Consider the following 18,719-nt stretch of genomic DNA (forward strand, 5'->3'; position numbering starts at 1 on the left):
CTCTACAGCCTCGCGCGGAGTGTGTGCGAAACAAGGAGAGGCGGTTAGGAACGTTGCCTCGAAAGCAAGTTTTTGTCTTCTCATGTAAATCGCGACGTAGACGAACCGATTGAGGACTTAAGCACATATTTTTGTATTCCGTTTCTTGAGGCGGGGCTGTGCACGCCGGCTCGACCCCGGAAATCGATACTGCGGTTACGTTCGCATCAAATGAGCTGAAAGATATACTAAAATATACGACACAATTCTACGTTCAAACTCTTAGTACTTTTCAATTTAGTGCAATTTTGACGTTCTCGAAATTCTGTTGATTGCGGGCGACTTCTCGACCGAGTTTGATCTTGATTTGAGTCGAGTTTTAAGTCTTACGTCTGTTTCGACTAGGTTCGGGTCGACGCAAAATTAAGTTGTCAAACTTGGTCAAACCTCGTCAAACAAAAAGTTTCGGGACATTTGGTACGCATTCTGAAAAAGCGAAAAAAAAATCGAGATTGGTTTGAAATACGCTGAAGTTTGAATACAGAGGATCGTGTAAATCGGCTTTGACGATTCACTTTCGGTTAAACAAACCGCAAAGAACACTGACGTAAAACGGACCGCGCATTGCAAAAATGGCAGTTTCGTGGATATTGGTATAATGAATATATTGGAATCCGATAGTGACTGGGGGATTGTTTTTGCCCGTGTCTTTTGTAGCTTTCTGATAGGGCTCGGGTTATGGGACGCCGCGTTAATTAAAAATACGAGTCCACTGCAAAATTACCGTATCCGACGAGGGGATTAGAAATTTGCCATGCTTTTTATTCGCCGTATCGCGTGGCTCGATGATGCGACGTTTAGGTATCGCCCGAATGAAAATAATAAAACGGTTTCGAGGGTGAAATTACTTTTCCGCGGAAATTCATGTGAACTGCCAGCCGCTTCCGTGCTCGATCGTTGGATTTAATGCGTCGCGACAATTTTTGTGCTTTTTTTCCTTTTTCCCTATTTTTTGTTTTTTTTTTGCTGTTCGTTTCTAGTGGAGCTCCATCGAACCGAAAGTGTATCAAACAACGGTTACAGATCCGCAGAATTTATGGCATCGCGCACGCCACTGGCAGATACAGACATAACTCTAGACACACTGCAAAATGTGCTCCGCAATACCGCTGACACTTGTGAGCCCCGACGAAATATTGGCAGACGTCGCGCGGAATTCTACGCTCGATTTTTCCGAAGAACCGTCCTCCCCGCGACGATATTCAATGTTACACCGTCTTATATTCCAGAGAAATAGCCTGACACCGAATCATCCGAAATACACAGCTCATTTCTCGGGTGGGTGATTTCATTACCACGACATTTGAACTAATTCAATCATATTTTTCAAAACGTGAAAAAATAATCCGTTTGTGCGTTATTCAGCGACCATCATTCAAACTCAGCCGGTGAAAAACAGCATTCAGAGTTGCGGTTCCGTACGCGGCCATTTATCTCTGGAACTATTAATTGTAGCGAGAAGTTTGAATGCGCGGCTCATGAATGTTTTAATGGCGCATTCGCCCGCGTAAACAGCTTTTTAAAAAATTCATCCGCTTAAAATGTACACCGTGCTGTGTGACCCCTGTTTTTTAACCTGTTTACACCTTTTCACTTTGCGATATTTGATTTATACGCATTCCGGCCGTGTAAAAGGTAAATTGAAACCAAAATCGCAGGGAGTTCCTGAAAAATGCATAAAAGGCGAAATAGAATCCTATTTGTAAACCAATTTGTTTTCCTACGATTACTACAACAAATAATAATTTGTAGAACTTGTGTGTTGATAGAAAGAGGCTTTTGATGCCGAGTAAATTTAATTTGCCGGGGCACAGCGACCGTTAAATGAATGCCTTAGTGAAAACAGTGGTCGACGGTTTTGATTGACTTTTTCCGTGTGGCAGCCGTTTCCTTAGCACGAATTCTGTCCCACCCCGTATACGCCAATCGCGAGGCATGATCTCCACGCACGGCGGACACGTGAATGATTAATGGGGGCGGGACGTCCCGCGCACGGTTTCCAGTCGAGCCCCGTCGATGGAATTAAAAAATTTAACAAACTCGCCAACGGTGGCCGAGACGAGACGAGACGGATAATACACGACTCGTTGGAAAACGTACACGCTCATCCCTGGCCCGGGGATAATAATTTTCGCCGGTGATATTATTCCGCCAGACTTCCGGGGCTCAGTTGTTCCCGCGATCCCGTGTTTCCGCGACTCTTTACGAGGCCGCGGCCGGAACGCCTGCAATTTTCAGCCGACGACGACTCGAGAGAGGCCATCTGCTCTCGCCGAGTCCTCCTGACCGAAACCCAAACCCGGTACGCGAGAAAACAATCAATCTCTTGTATCGAACGATTTTTTGATACCAGTAAGGATAGGCTAAAATTAGGATCGACTTTCAGAATTTTTTACCACCGACTTAAACAACCTAGCCGCATGAAATTTTCCAGACACATTTCCACACATCCGGACCATATCCATGAATTTTTATACGTTGTTATCGTCAAAGCTGCGATAATTATTCATCGAGGAGCCCTGCTGATTAAAGAAATCCCTCTGGAAATGCTTTTTTCGTGAATAATTACCGCAGTTTTGGGTGGCAGCGATTTATAAAAATTCATGAACACGGCTGGAGTCCGTATAAACGAGTCTGTGAAGTTTCGGAAACATCCATCGCGTAGTTCGCCGGGAAAAAATTTCGAAAGTGCACCAAGGAGAAATCGCAGCCCCGCGAAATTGCGCTCTGTGATTAAATGGCTGCGGAGTTGGATCACCGATGATGAGAGAGAAAATCTAGGAGGAGGCACTCTTCGGCCGGAGACGTTTTTCATTTAGATATCAGCGCGGGCGCGGGGCGGATCCATTCAACGGCACGCGGGAGAGCACGTTTTATGGTCCGTCGTAAAGTCGACGGAATTCAGTAGAAACTGATTCGTAGAAGTGAAATTCCCGGACCCGCGCCCGTGATTTGTTTATATCGAATTCATACGAGGCTTGCGTACATATAAATCCCATTCCGGGGAACGCGTATCCGGGGGGCGGGGGGTTTCGAGGACGAGAGATAGAACCGGGCTAGACCGTGAGCAAGGTATTCCGTTCGCGACCGTATTTTACACTTTGGGCAACGAGCCCCGGCGACATTTTCGCGTGCGATATTCCGTGGGTCCATCCCTCGCGCGTTTACCCGCACGCCGGACCGAGGCACCACCGGTTCCCGAAGGAAACGTTTACGGCTAAGTTAACGACTAATCCCGGTCATAGTTACAGTCATTAGGCTCAGCTTAAAGCGACGTTATTGCTTGCATTCATTACTGACCGCGAGAGACCGTACCCGCAAGGCTACACCCGAATCTCCTATGTATACCGATATTCGATTCGACTGCCGGCGGTCTTTGTCACAGATTTTCCTGGTTTCGGTGATCCAATTCCATCGGAACCGACCGGAGAGGAATATTCAGGTCGCGTTTAAAAGCGAGAGGAATTTTGGACAGACGAACTCCAGGCTGGGAGGAAATGGCGTCTGGGGTAGTCGCTCGTGCATTAGACAGAGTACGGGGATTATTGAATTCGGATGAACACGTCGCCTACTTTTGACACGGGTCGTTCCAAATCTGGCGAAGATTGCGAACCGACTCTGTCGAATTTTACAAAAACACAGCGCACATTTAGACCTCAGCACTCGGGAATTGCTGCTCCGTTATTCAAAATTTGTTGGCATCTAACCAATTACTAAACATTTAAGTATGACACGAGGTATTTTACCAATCACATACATTGTACCAGTTACATACAGTTTCACCTGATTTTTTAATTTACAAGGTTACATGTAAAAATAAAAGATTTTTTATTTGGGTCCTTAAGGAAAATTTGAAATATATGGTATGTAGATCTATGTTAGTTGTACACGTACTGAAAATTTCATGGAAATCGATTGACGCAGGTAAAAACGACACGCATCGAAAGATGTACGATTCTGTGGATTGTCTGAAATGTATGTAACCTTGCAAGTTATAATTTTTGGAAAATCTTTTCTGCGTATCATTTCGTAAACCAATACTTCTAATTGATTGTAAAACATTAGGTCGTTTGGTGCAATGATAAAAAAGTTGTTAGTTTTTAAAAGGTGTACGAATACTTTATACACCCATTGTATCCATCAGATGAAAGAAATCATATAGAATTATTCTAGGTCGGAAGAAATGCTCAATTATCCTGGGTTAAGTAGCGTAACACATCAGACCTAGCCTTGTTTGCTTCTATCTCTAAGCGTATGGTGTTTCGTGATATTTACGACTGCGAATGGAGACGAATAAAGTAACAATGCACACGCACCGGTTCGCAAATGATCTCGAAAGAGACCGTGCCGCAAAGTGAGAGGGATTACGACGAACGTCGAGCGTCGAGGGCGAACAACAGCGTGTCCGCGTGTAGTGGATATCGGTGGCCGCGTCACCGATCCCTCAATAACCGTAGGAAAAGCGGAAACAGGTTAATCAAGTGTGTAGTCCGGTACACGATGAAAATTAATTACACAATCCTACTGTTCTCCGGTGCCGCGTAGAAAATTAATCAAACGTATCCGGAAAGGAGCCTCAAAGAGACACGTGCGAGAGAGCCGGTGTCAGTGGAGGGGTTTGGGTGAAGGGAACGAGCATGCCGTGTGACCGAATCGATAATCGCGACTTCCAATTCAATTTTCGAGATGTCCTCCTACACCCATGCCGATATAGAGGCAGCGCGTTCGGTTGATTCGATGAGGGGGCGAGGGTGGGGGTGGACCGATTGTTTGCTAACAATGACCGATTACAGTGGCATTTCGATGACCAATTGTAGGTCGAAAGGTCAACCCCGGAATCGGCCAGGTTCACGGGTGAACAAACCGCGTGTACGCTCCCGGTGATTCACGCGACCGAACTCACCGCCGCGCTTGTATGTACAAACGCATACAAACGACGGCTAATAATTCATTTCGAATTTACAGATTAGGCAGTGGATCGAGGGCGAATTTATGGCGTTTGATGGATACGCCTATTTCGACTAGGACCTCGAGGATACGAGTAATCAGGCTGCTGATTCTCATTCCCGCCGGCCGATCGGGGCACATGAAATATGCAGGGGGATATGCATTATGGCCGTCATTATGCCCGCATCGATGAGAACGAAAAGAACCGATGGAAATAACCGACGGTGACTCGACCCAGTGTCCCCGCGACATTCAAAACTGTCGATACCTCGAGTCGTCAGCCCCTGCCGCATTTATAACGGATCGGCTCCTCTAAAATTGAGCTGCGAGGACATTTATAATAGTCTCTTTAAAATTGAAAATCAGCAGTTGAGAATATCTAGATGTAAATTGATTAAAAGCGACAGCAATTTCAACCCGAATTCAACGAATTTATCGAATCAACTATTTCCTCCGGAAATTCTCTTTGGAGCTTCTTTCAAATACAGTTCAGTCGTGAGCCCCTTGCTGTATAATAACTAGACTGCGGATTTGATGCATTTATGACAAAAATGGGTACGTACAATTTAAAACAGTGAAGGTATTAAAAAGATTTAAGGCCACCAGTGTATCAGTTTCACCATAATAAGATAAATAAAAAGAAGAATGAAATTTTTATTTGGCTCCTGTGTCTTGCAATCAATGCAAACATTTTTTATTTTGCATAAAGATCCGCAGTCTAATAATAACCGTATAATAAGTCAGACTCGCCACGAACACTTGAAATGCAGTCTCCAGTAATTAATTATCGTAACCATGAAGAAAATCGTACGGCAAGGGGTTAAACAGTCTACCTATAGGCTTCCGATAGGTAAAGTGCTAAGATGTAACACATATTGAACGAATTGACTATGTTATAGGACGGTTGACTGTGTTAGCGATCCGATCGACCCATCGTCAAATTGCATTTGATTCCCATAAACTGGTCCCCGAGAATCTATATTCGCAAGAACGTCTGGCGCAGCCACTCGTTCCTGGAATATTTGATTGGAAATTGAAGCGGTAAATAACGATGTATCGTTTCGTCCTTAGATGAGTCGAGCTGACATTTGCCACGCGATCGATGGATCCATACGTCGCTGCATTTAGGCTGCTCGTTACACGGTTAAATCCCATCCGGCCGGCTAATACGTAATCGCACTCGTCGCCGACGCCCAAGAAGAATCCACTTACGACCGGTCGATCGGTCTGCCGTCGTTTCAAAATTAACTCTAATCTAGGATCAGACCGCTTATAATGCAAGGCGGAGATTCGTGGGAAAAATGATCGTTACGGATTCTAAGTGATCTAATTGGACAACGACAGAGCGCCCCTGTCGGGTCGCTAGATTATTCCGTCGTTTCTCGGCGGATAGTTTTAGGACGGTATTAAAAAAGACCATACTTGTGCGTTAGACGATAATTCCTGCGAAAATATAAAATTCGGAAGCCTTTGAGACAAATTATATAATCGTTAGTTCGGTGAATTCCGAGTTAGCTCTGATGTATTCCTGATTCTGCTATTTTTTATTCGAGTCTCGCGATTCCACCATCAACGCAAATTCATCGATTCGCTAGTGTGCCGGCCATTTTGGTTCGTAGAAATCCATTTTAAGCCGCGCCGGTGGAAAAATATTTTTTCGAGAAATGAAAGCTGTTCATTTAGCAGCGTAGCGGTGCTCCGGTTTTGAAAAAACGCTCGGAGTCGGCGAGCACAGTCAAAATACCTCTTCCCGGTGGAGCATCGGTAATCGATCGGCCATTAGAAAGAGGAATTAATCGATGGTCGATCGATGCCGATTCGAAAGACCGGTTTTTCCTGCGCCGGGCCTCGGGTAATGGGGTTTTTCGCAGTGAGCGTGCGTTTTCCACGTGAACGGAAGCCGATCGAACAGGGGACACGAGCGAGAGCAACAGTTGAGGATTTCAGCTCGCGAGGAATGCGTTCTAGAAGAGTAGGGGGTGGTTCGTTCGTTCGTTCGTTCGTTCGTTCCGGGGAGAAAGACGTTGCCGCGCGAATCGCGAGTCCCCGTGTGCTGTTCTACCTCGCTTGAAAATACTGCGCACAAAGAACGGGGACGAAAAATGTTCTTGCTCTCGAATTCCGGTTGACTGATCGACAGAAGAATCTCGCGGCTCGGGAGCCCTCTCATCGCAGCTACTTTTAGCTTTCCTTAGATTCGCACTGGGAGGGGACAGTGTGTGTGTGTGTGTGTGAGGGCGCGCGCGTCGTTCTCACTTTGTAGCGAACCAAAGATCCTGTCAAGAATTTTCTGCGACACCCGTTGCCTCTCCCTGGCCGGGGGGTTGTAAAAGATTCTACCGGTGACAATGGCGTATTCCTCCGATAGATCCCCATCGAGGAAATTAAAATGGGCAAATGGCCTGTGACACGAGCCACGAGAAAATAAATCCACCATCAAAAATAATTCCCAGGCAAATTCTACTCGATTCTACCTGGCAGCTATTTGCATCCCCGAACAGATCTACCCATGAAATCCGTGACAGACAGTCGGAGTTATTCAGGGAGGAAGCTAGCGACGAGACAAGGTATTTCCGTTCGCCGGAAAAATAGCCCACAAACGATCTACCCTTCTCGCGAGTCTCTAACTTGTTATCAGCCATGTGTAAATTATAATGGCGAACCATTCGCACTTCGCGGTCCATCGTCGTCGTCTGGATTACGATAATGGTCAATGATTCTCGGATCGCGTAAAACGGAAACGATATCGGATATTTACGGCAGCGGTGTCCCGTAATTTATATGCAGGTTCTCGCGGTGCCATTTTGTTCGATGGCCCTCCCACCGGTCGTACGTGTCTGTAAACACGCCGAGACGTGTAATCACGATTTATACGCCGCGATCGGTATTACATTTGCGGAAAGTGCCCGATCCGATGGCGCATCTCCTTGCTGCGGAGCAACGTACACAGTTATGTTACCGTCTGACCTCTCGAGGCAGCCGCGTAAAATTCGATTTGGCCGGATGCGTGGTGTATCGTTGCAGACAACGTAAGAGGCAACCGCGATACTCTGCTTATTAAATTTTCCCCGAACAACGATTCATCGCCCCCGTAAGGTTCCCCGTCGATACACACCCGTGGGCTGATGGTTTAATTTTGTCCGAGGGTATTCTCGATCATCTGATCCAGTTATTAAATTTTCGGGGGTCTGTTCATCGTGAACACACTGCCGGAACTCGTTTCACAGCGATGGCTTTATTCCACCGTCACACTATCCCCCCTGGATAAACCTGGCCCGTCGTTTTTCTGGTTTCCGCGATGCTGCGAGCACACGTATCGCCGTGTCTCTCGCCGGAACACGTTGTGAGAAATCCAACACCTTGCGCCCGGCTCCGCGAGAGATCCAGCCAACTCTGCGCTAGCCCGACCCGACACGGCGTGTCTCTCTCTCGCATCTGTGTGTATCTGCCAGGGAAAAACCAAGACCGACGCACACACCCAGCCAGACATTGACCCTGCGACTGCCGGCGAAAGGGATATTTATGCAGAAAATTGCCGGCGAAAGAAATCTGCGGCGAGAGATGAGGCCAGGGATTGAAGGGGGATCGAGATACGGATACCGAAATAATGTAGTCAAATCCTGTCCCCGATATATGTATGTTGAACGCGCAGGTGCCGCGGAATATCAGAGGGTCGCTGAAATACGACGGGAAAGGTGCCACTTACGGGGAATTTTATCGAAAACACGAAACAATACAACCCCCGCCCGCCCCGCTTTTGTTATAAACTGCGGCATACACTTACGGCTTCGGGCTTTTTAATTAAACCACCGATGAGGCATTCGATAGCCTATCGCCGTGGTATTATCTGTGCCAAGTTTCAACCCTCTACCCCGGTGGGTAGGGTAGCCACACCGGAAAATCGAATTTTCGATCTTCACCCGGTATTTTTCAAAAAAGTTATCAAAAATTCCGACCTTTAGCCACTACAAAAATTTTTGGTTGAATATCCCGGAAACACGAAATAAAATTTCAAAATTTGACCACACTTTTTCAGATTTTTTCCTAAGAGAACGGCGAGGTATTTTGACACGCGATTTACCGGGATCTATCGCCTATAGCCTCCACTTTCGTTGTATTTTTCTCGACGTAAAAAGAACGGAACCGTTTCCCGGTAGACGACGAGAAAGTCGAGTCGAATTTCGGAACGTGTCTGGCCGAAGGCCGAGCTTGTGCGCGGTACGGTCTCTGAAATCTACCGAAGATGAATTTCCAAGGAACCGCCAAAGCGCGGAGCAGTTTCTAGCGGAGCCGACAGACACGTTCGAAATTTATCTCCGTTGCGCCGACAGTCTCCATTAAATTCCGCGCGAACAAACCGTCCCGACACGTGTTGATCCAACATATCGACTGCTAATTGAACACACCTTTGCCCCCGTAACTTTAATAACATCAACAACATGCCGGGGCGGCGGCGTACACAGTGGAGCCACGGCTAAATTAACCGGCGAGCGGTTTCTCTCGCGACTAGGCGGACACGTAACGACGCCGGTAACCATCATTAACGTCCTTAATGAAAGAGGGGGTGTGGATCGCTAAATATGGATACGTGGGGGTTAGAGACGGTCCTGGGCTGAGAAAGAAGACGAAGGAAGAGAAAGAGAGGATAGGACCTGGAGTGGTCTAGTGCAGCAGCAGAAAAGAGGCTTGCAAGGGCAAAGAAAAGAAGAGGGAAATTTCGCGAGGAAGGGAAAGGGTTGGATGCTTCTGAACTCTCTTCTTTCCTTTCTAACCCCTTGCCCCGGCCCTCCGACTGCGTCCCTGCCACCTTTCTCTTCGACAACCTTCCTCCAAAACACCCTCTCTCGAGTCTCGGGGGTCAATGTCTGCCGGCGCGGCAACCTTGCTTCCTTCCTTCCTTCCTTGCTTGCCTGCCTGCCTGCCTGGTTGCTCGATGCCGGCGCGGCGTCCCAGCAATCGCAATCCTGCGCGTGCTACGCCAATAGCCACTGGATGGCTAGCTTTATTCGACGCCGCGGTCCCGTGCCCTTAAATTTGCGGACTTTGAACCGGATACCCTCGGTGAACTATTTGCGTTCTTGCTTGATTGCTGTTGTCGAGCCGGGATTTGCTCTCCCCGTCGTTCGCAGGCAACTCGAGATTTTCGACAGACCTCGCCCGAGACGCGCGAACGATTCCCCACGAGAGACTTGATTTTCTGGAAATTCACCACACCAGTTTCAAGGTGTGTCCTCTTTGAGCATTTTTACACCGATTAGTTTTCGTAATTAAACGATAACATCATTTTTCAATCCTGTGGGCCTCTTGTTTAAAAATGAAAATGACAACATTTTCATAAAATTTCAATTAAGGGTTTGAATGAGCCAATTTTTAGTCGGCCCATTGTTGCAGCTGATGGAGACTTAATCCAATATTATCACATTTGAATGTTTATTAAAACGTCGGCAAATTGTACAGAACGAACTGGCGAGCTAAAAAATGTTCACTATCGAGTGCGCGGTACTTTTTCTATACGCCGAGACTTCATGATACTGTACAGGAAAGTACGATTCTATTCTTCGGCATCAGAATGAAATAACTTCATTATGTAGGGACCGCTTTGTATTAATGCGCATTTATTCAACGTAGATAAATCTCTGTCGGAAAATGTAGCAGGGCTACGATCGAAACGAATGAAGTAAAGCCAGCCAATTAATGGCCGGGCCGCGGAATATAGGCAAGTTTTTCGGTTTCAATTGAAATATCGGACCCCGTTTAAAACAGGCGAACTCCGAACTAAATACTTTTTCATTAATGCGCGGACCGAGCCAACTCGCGATTAATGTCGAATAAAAGTCGCTAAACGATGGGAACCTCCTGTCGCTCTTTTCTTTTTTGACAAATAAATTAAACAGTTTCTCGTCTTCCCTAAAATTTTAATTGAGGGCGAGGGAAACGTCAAACGATTTCACAGCGCAATGGTGAAATCGCGAAATAATTACGAGAATTATTTATCCGTACCCTTCGACTCGAAGCGACGCCAGCGAAACGTAAATACTCATCCAGTTTAATCATCGATCGGCTCGATTCCTGTTTTTTCATTTTATTCCGGAAAATTCACTCGACACGCAACAAGTAACAGGAAATTATATAGAACTTCGTAATAACGTCCGGACATACACGTTGCCCTGGCGCGGGGTGTTTAAGAAGGGCGCTTAATGAGCAATCCGCGATGAATATTAATAAATGCTAATGTTTTTCAAGGACTAATTTCACCAGGCTACGATCACCGTTCACGCTACATCGAGCGCCGACCAACGAACCGACTCGAGCGCTCTTTTCAACGACGAAAATTACTTGAAAACTTGAATTCGCAACGAAAGTTCATTCCACCGACCGGAAACGCTCCCCTCGCCGCGATCCCGGTTCCTTCCCACCGACGGGACCCGTTCCCCTCTATTTCGTTTCTAATTAACGTCTCACTCGTGTCTCTCCCGCGCACGATTTTAGAAGCCCCGAGGGAAAAAACGAAGAACGAGCCGAGGAACACGTGGGTCGACGTCTGCTCGACGAAACCGAGACAAGCCACGTCCGGATCCACTACTGGGCGAAGAAAACCACATTCGTCAACCGAAAATCAATTTTTTCTGACGCTTCGAAAAAAAGTTGGGGGTCGACCTCTTCGAGAGGATGCGCTGCTTGGGAATTTTTAATTGGTGAACGGCTTGACATGCATTTTTCAAATTTGGTACAGATTTAGACAGGGCCTCGAGGAATATATAGAAATAAATTCAACTCGAAATATCCACTTGCTGACATTTGCCACAAATTTAGAAAATATTACGAGGAACGTATAGAAAAAGAGCCAGCACAGAAAAGTCAAGCAATTAAAAATAATTTATTCTCATTCGTTGGGAAGTCTTTTGTTGGTGGGTGGTACGATCTATCGCGCGTCGCGTTATTAAAGAGGCCGTAAGGAATCGGAAACGCATCGCGTTAGTTTCGTACAAGTAAGATCTAATGAAGCAATTCAACTATAACCGCGAACCGCTTCAAAGTTTTGAGAAATACCGGCGCGCCGGTACGGGATGGCCAGTACATTACCGACTGTAATATCAGCCATACCGATGCCACAAACTCGGCTATATTTCGCAAACTATGCTTCGTTCGACTGCACACGCGGCACCCGTGTAAACCAGAAACATGGTCGAAACATTAGCGTTTACCGGGTAGTCCGCTAGAACGCTCGCAAATATTAACCTTCATAATTAGCGCTTCGCCGAGAACAATGCTGTTTCACGTTTACAAGCCGGTCTTCGAGGCGACTCGTTTGACGAGAGACCGACGACGACCGTGTGTGCTGCGAGTATGCTGTCACCCGAAATTCCCTTAATAGATTCGCGCGGGCTCGTGCGCGCAGACTTTACTCTGCGAAAGATACCGACGAAATAGGCGCCCCCAATGTTCCCCAAACCGCACGCTACGAATGTAATCGAGGCTTATCATTGTCTACAACCGTGCTGCCAGGTAACAGAAAATTTACAACTCGCGAAACTCATTGAAAATTTATTGAACTTTGCTCGAATCATACACTTTGCTCAGATTCCAACCTTGCCGAGACCTGCTCCTTTATTTGCAAAGACTTGATTTACCTCGTCAGTGATTACGAGCTAGTCGATTAGGTAATTTGATACAAATGTCTCGATACTAGGGCCTCGGACATGTTTGCGGAATCTACGGTAGACTCGATCCTAGGTCATTGCACCCAGGCTAGTGCATGTTTAGAAGAGCCTCCGACACTATAGACGACCTACATAGCACCTTGCGTTCACCTCCACCACGTCACGAGTACCTAGGACTAATCTACTCACTATTTCAAACTAAACGCTGAGAAAGTTCTTTGTAGTTCATCTTTAGAAACGCTGACAGTCCATTGCGGGGGACAGAGCTAACCCAGAAGCACGCGGGACAGGACACGTCCGATCAGACGACAAAGAACAAACAGATTTGCGAAAACACGGAATGGCGTCTCGGCGGGAGGGGATACATCCGCAGGTACGCGGGGATCGCAAACGAGCTCAGAATCTGCGGAACAGCTCGAAAACAAGGTCGAGTTTGCTGGTACGGTGTGTTCCGAGCGCGAGTGTTTGCGGGCAAAAACGGAGCCCGATGCAATCTCATGAAAGGCGCTCCCGCGATAATAAACGCACAATGGGAAGGCCTTTTCCGCGAGATTACACCGAGCCGTTCCGCGAATAGGCTCCCGTCGAAAGGGAAGCCGCGTGGCGCGGAACCCTCGAGAGAGAAAAAGTTTCTCCACAGCTAGCTGTGCGAGAGAAAGAGAGAAAGCGGAATAGAGAGAGAGAGAGAGAGAGAGAGAGAGACTAGGAGAGCGAGAGAGAGAGAACGGGTCGCAATTGGACATTCAATTTGCTTAGATTGGCCGCGTAAACAATAGCGCGCGGCAGAGGCGGGTTCAAGGGTCGCCGCGAAGGTTAAAGTCATTCCGCCGCTGAGATTAACCGTCGTGATTAAGAATGCTCGAGGATCTAGCCTCCATCTGCTACACAGCCTAGCAACCGAGACCCTCTTGAAAATAAAAAGAGACAATTAAGCTACTACCCGGTACAACTGCCTCTTTCATTCTTGACAGGCGAATCGTCTGGCATCGCGGTACCCTAATTGTAGCGAGTTGCTAACTTGGACAATGAGTGGTCCCCGAGTTGCTATTGATATCTTATCGTAGCGACAATTAGATTCTACGTGTGTCACACAAACTGTGAGGAAGACGCTACTTGCTGCAACTTTGTTGAATGGCTGCAACTTCTTTGTGGAAATTGAAGGAGACTAATTGTACTGTCGATTGTCGTACCACGTCCACCAAGTTACCAGGAAGACAATGATGAAGGACTCTAGATTTATCTACCTTTTGCTAGGCTATTAGCCGATTGCTAGCCAGCTCATTATCCTCGGAAGTTCAAATTTTAAGGAATCCACACCTGTCACAACCCGGAGACCACGTATCCTGGATTGGGTCCAATTTCAAAGAATTTCCACCTGTCATCTAGCTACCCTGTTTACTATAGCTCAGGTACTCCAGGTATCAATATTTTTATGATCATTTTATGTAGATCCTAGGACTACTAGATTGCATTAAGCGAAGAACACGTTGTGGCCTACCTCGAGCAAGATGTGTTGACAAGCGAATTGATGAAACCGGGCCTTGTCGACATCCCGAATTGCGATAGAGAGGAAGAAAATCCCATAGGGAAGGAAAAAGAAAAAAAGGACTACTAGATTGCAAGAGAGAAGCTAACAATCGAATCCTATGTGGTTGAAGGACCCTAGATATAACCACCGTTTACTATCCAGCCTAGCTACTCTGTTCATGACAATAGACAATGAACGATCGCCTGCCAACGCAATATCAAAATGAACATAGTTGTGTCCATCGCTGATACTGATACCGACTACGTCTACCCACTCTCCGAACAAAACTGAAAACACAATGGACTATCGGATTGTTAGCTACCTGATCATCCCATCACTACGACGCACTCGGCCCCACGATTCTAATTGCGCCAAATTTCAAACAAAGCGCAGCACGCCTGTCACACAATCCTCCGCGACAGTCCCACCCCAAAACTACCCACAAACCCACAATTTACCACCCGAAAAAAAACCGCTCCTACCTTGATTCCAGAGGAGCCCATCACCCGGTGTCGTTGCATAGCGACCGAAACTCTAGTTGTACAAGGTAGTTCCTCCACGGACTGCAAGGAGACTTTGTCACCACCTTGGAGCAGATGAGTCGAAAGAAATACAAGATCCTGGTACAACAGGGACACACACAGCACTGGTCTGGCCCGAGAGCTCTATCCAAGGATCTACTATCCAACTATCCAAGGATTCACGGCGAGGCTACCAAGGTCTATCCGTCACACGGAGGACGCTTTGTCCTCTCTGAATCACGTTCGACGAAAAAAAGGTTAGCGTACCGGACCGGGGGATGGAGAGAGATATATGTATATCTGTTCGACTATTAGGATGTTCAACGTTTAGGATGATCAGAGGAGAAGCGCGTTACATCTCGCCGGCGACACTGTCGACCACGCGGTGTTCCAAGCGACGAGGATAGATTCGCGGTCCGCCGATAACTGCCGATGACGCCGGGCCAGAGAGAGCCGGCAGGCAACGCGGCGACCAACCCCTAGGAGAGCGCACGCGTACAACCCCCCAGACAGGCCAACCCCCCACCCCAATCACGCCGGCACAATGCTTCAGGGAAAGGTAGCGTATCCCAACAAAGGCCGGAGTGCCTTTTCCGGCGGGCGCAGTTTTTCGAAAAGGAACGCACTCGAGGATGTATCCACGTGAAAGCGCGCCCCGCACCCCGCAACTCTCACCCCCTGGGCTGGCGGAACGGGCGAGACGGGGTCGAGAGATTTAATGTTAATAATAAGTTGCGATGCGCCCCTTTGTGACCGACCGAGAGAAAAATCGTGGGCACGTCATGCGTTTTCCGGCGCTGGCCGCGGCAACCGACATTTAAAATTTTGTTTAGAAATTCTTTTAAATGTCGATGCGATTGGTTTCTAATTCTACGCTGTGGTGGTTAGTTATTTATTAATATAGAAATTGAGTGGTTTTTATTGTTCAGTGGTTCCGGTATAAACTCGATTTTTCTCCTATCGTGCAGAAGTGGGAATTGCGGTTTAATCCAATTTTCGTGTTATGTTTTGTGCATGAAAATTTGAATTTGCATGAGAATCCGTGTACAGCATTTATTTAATAGAATTTTTTATGCCTTTATTGACCCTTTTGCGCCATCTGTTTTATTTTTATTTATGCGTGTGTTATTTCTGTGTTCACCGTTCCCCGTACCGCGAATAATTGTGAAACTTTTATGCACTGACGTTTTAATTATCTCATAGATAGGTGATGCTTTTCTCACAATGGTTTATGTACCAGCAATTTTTTAATATCCTTTTGAAATCACGATATGAACTGTTCGTTCCCGTGTCGAAGAGAAAACAACTTTACGTGTACGTTATCAAACACATTTTTGTTTTCGCTTGACGATTCGCATCGTAAATTTGCCATGCAGACGATTTTTTCATGTGCACCGCAAATAAAACGAGGACAGCATTATTAAATTACGAAATACTGAACAATCGAGCAAACATAGTACACACAAGCTTTTACGATGTTTGCGCAATCCGTGAATTCGTAAATATATTTAGCTTTTTACGGACCTTTGGAAGCGCTCCAAAAATTTCACGAGGAATTTTTTACATCCCCAAAATATTACCTACATTTACTGACCGGTCGAAAAACTCATCTCAAGGAATATGCGTGAGTGCGTTTTTCCGTAACTGCCATTTTAACAGCGCGAATAGAGTCCAATATTTTTTCCAGATCGAACAAAAATTTATTGGTTCTTTCAGGGATTCAAAAACGGGGTTCAAATATTTTACAATTAGGTGATACTGTTCGTTCGAAGATAGAGGTACAGTGGACACATTCTTTCAACCGGTTATAAATTGGTTCCGAACTAACTGAAAATCTGATGGCTCTTTCAAAGGTAAAAGCAGGGTGTAGATATATTTTCCACTGCTTAAAACTTAGTTTTCGAGTTCGAATAAAAATGTGTTCCGTTTTTCAAAGGAATTAAAATCTATTCCAGTGAATGATCAAGCAACGACGGGGTCCAGGTAGAGTGGAAACACATTTCTAAACCGATTATAAATTTGTTTTCGAACTAAGTGAAAATCTGATGGCTCTTTCAAAGGTAGAAGCAGGGTGTACATGTATTTTCCACTGCCTAAAACTTAGTTTTCGAGTTCGAACAAAAATGTGTTCGTTGAAGGTACACCATTATAATTTCAAAGGAACTGAAACCAATTCCAGAGAATGATCAGACAACAACGAGGTTCAGGTCCGTGGCGTTTATTATTATTCGCCTATTAGACCAGTCGTTTGTCACCGAATGCCTGACCCGCGCCATTTTTCATCTGTCAGAAAGCGGCGTGTCTGCGCCGCGCGCCGAGGCGACGATATTATCATGCCCCCGGACAGTATCACAATATCTTTCGCGGCCTTTATCGCCGGGCGTTGATGAAGGCACTAAAAAGAAAATTACGGTCGGTCGACATGTTGTTTTAACATTTATATTGCTCCGGCGGCAATTGTCTTTTTAAGTTTCGCACGACTCGGTTGGCGGCGGCGACGGTGGCCGGGTTTTCACGACTCTCCGTAGGAAGCCCGGGCGCAATTTCGCGAGCGGTTTTGCGAGGGTGCGCGAGAACACGTTTAAACATTTCCCCGATGGCTGACTCGGCGGGAGTGAGAAAGAGAGCGAAATGGAGCGCGAGCGAGTCGGAGAGAATGGGAGAAAGAGAGAGAGAGAGAGTGGTGGGAACCACTTTAGGCCGGCCCCGTGTAGTAACGCGCGTCAATGACATATGTCATTGCTTGTACGTACGACAGCGTTGTACGTGTCGAACGTGAGAACGTACGAGGATCGAAAGAAAAGTATATTGTTCCTGGCACACGAATTGCCGGCGAAAAAATTTTCGTCGCGTCTCCGACGACTCTCGCCTTCCCCCAAGGGCCGCCCTCGTTCCGTGACGAGAAAGCAATTAACACTTTGGTGCCCTCCAACGCGGGAGCCCTGTTCCACTCGTTAACACCGGAAACAACGACTCGAATCGACTCCGCAAATAGCCTGCGAATTTCGACCGTTTCTCGCCAAAAATTACACCGTCTGCCGCAGCTCAAACGTTCCTCAAAAATCCTAATCCATCGAAGAAACTGAGAGAACGAATCGTTTGTAGTACACAGCCTCGTGTATAGAAATTAACCAGAAATTTTCAAAAAGATGCATTGCGCAAATTAGTGCGGAATATACAAGCATTTTTAACAAAGTCCCTCTCGCGTATTGTACGCGAATAAAACAAATGTAATTACCATTTCCGTATAAATCTGGCTTTACTCTGTTTACGAAAATTTGTGTAATTTTTATCCGTTTATGCATGGACCGTGGACACGCGTGTGTTTAAAGCCCGGCGTAACTAACTGTCAAATAAAAACGCTGGCATATTTTTATTCGATTCTGTAAAGAAATTACCGTCAATGTGCAATCAGCGTAGAAAATATTTCAATTTACAGAGAAGCCTCCAGCGAATTAATTCTCCTGTAAACGAAACAACTCGCCACTTTTCGCTCGGTCAATATTTCCGTACGTTAAAGCGGCTGGCGTAAGTAATTCGAAAATGAGGAAAACATCGCGAGAGAATTTTGATTTTCCGTGGCCGTGGAGTTTTCACTTTTTTCTTCGCGAGTCTTAATCAAGAGTTCCGGGGCGAACTAGAATATTCGATTCGGAGATAATCATCGACCCGTTGCCTCCCCGACGATAATAATTTCGAAAAAGCTCGCTTCATCGGAGCACGTAGACCCGCTAAGAGGTTCGAACGCCGCGGCAATTTCCTCTTAAATGTGTCTACTGTGCATTGAGAATTCCCGATCGAGTTTGCGAACACGTTTGCACAAGCCAGCACGCCGAAAGTAAGTTTAAAGAAAACGCGCCGGGAAGTTGCTTCTACTTCGACGCGACGGGCCACTCGCCGTCATAAAAGTCGACCTAATAACGCTTTTTAGACACACACGCATATAACTTCCTCCGCGAATTTGATAACATCCTTTACGAGGCGACACGGTGCGGCAGGAGTTACGGTGCGACGAGTCTGTTC

The 18,719-nt window shown here is 46.4% G+C and overlaps 2 protein-coding genes across 4 annotated transcripts in view; one reads left to right on the forward strand and one right to left on the reverse strand.

Annotated features, from left to right (window-relative positions):
• LOC143218918 (uncharacterized) overlaps positions 1–15,141 on the reverse strand; it is a 306,463-nt gene extending 291,322 nt beyond the window's left edge. For 2 of the 3 annotated variants that reach the window (XM_076444542.1, XM_076444541.1), the window contains exon 1: positions 14,658–15,140. The gene's annotated coding sequence lies outside the window, so the exon portion shown is untranslated. Of the gene's footprint in view, positions 1–14,657 lie in introns of all 3 variants that reach the window. The other variant, XM_076444540.1, reaches the window with a different exon arrangement.
• LOC143218934 (uncharacterized) overlaps positions 1–18,719 on the forward strand; it is a 64,071-nt gene that overhangs the window by 8,822 nt on the left and 36,530 nt on the right. Inside the window, exon 1 of the mRNA XM_076444586.1 lies at positions 1–18,719. This exon is cut by the window's left edge and continues 8,822 nt beyond it; it is cut by the window's right edge and continues 13,047 nt beyond it. The gene's annotated coding sequence lies outside the window, so the exon portion shown is untranslated.

Source organism: Lasioglossum baleicum, chromosome 20 (genome assembly GCF_051020765.1).
Source record: "Lasioglossum baleicum chromosome 20, iyLasBale1, whole genome shotgun sequence".
Lineage (NCBI taxonomy): Eukaryota > Metazoa > Arthropoda > Insecta > Hymenoptera > Halictidae > Lasioglossum > Lasioglossum baleicum.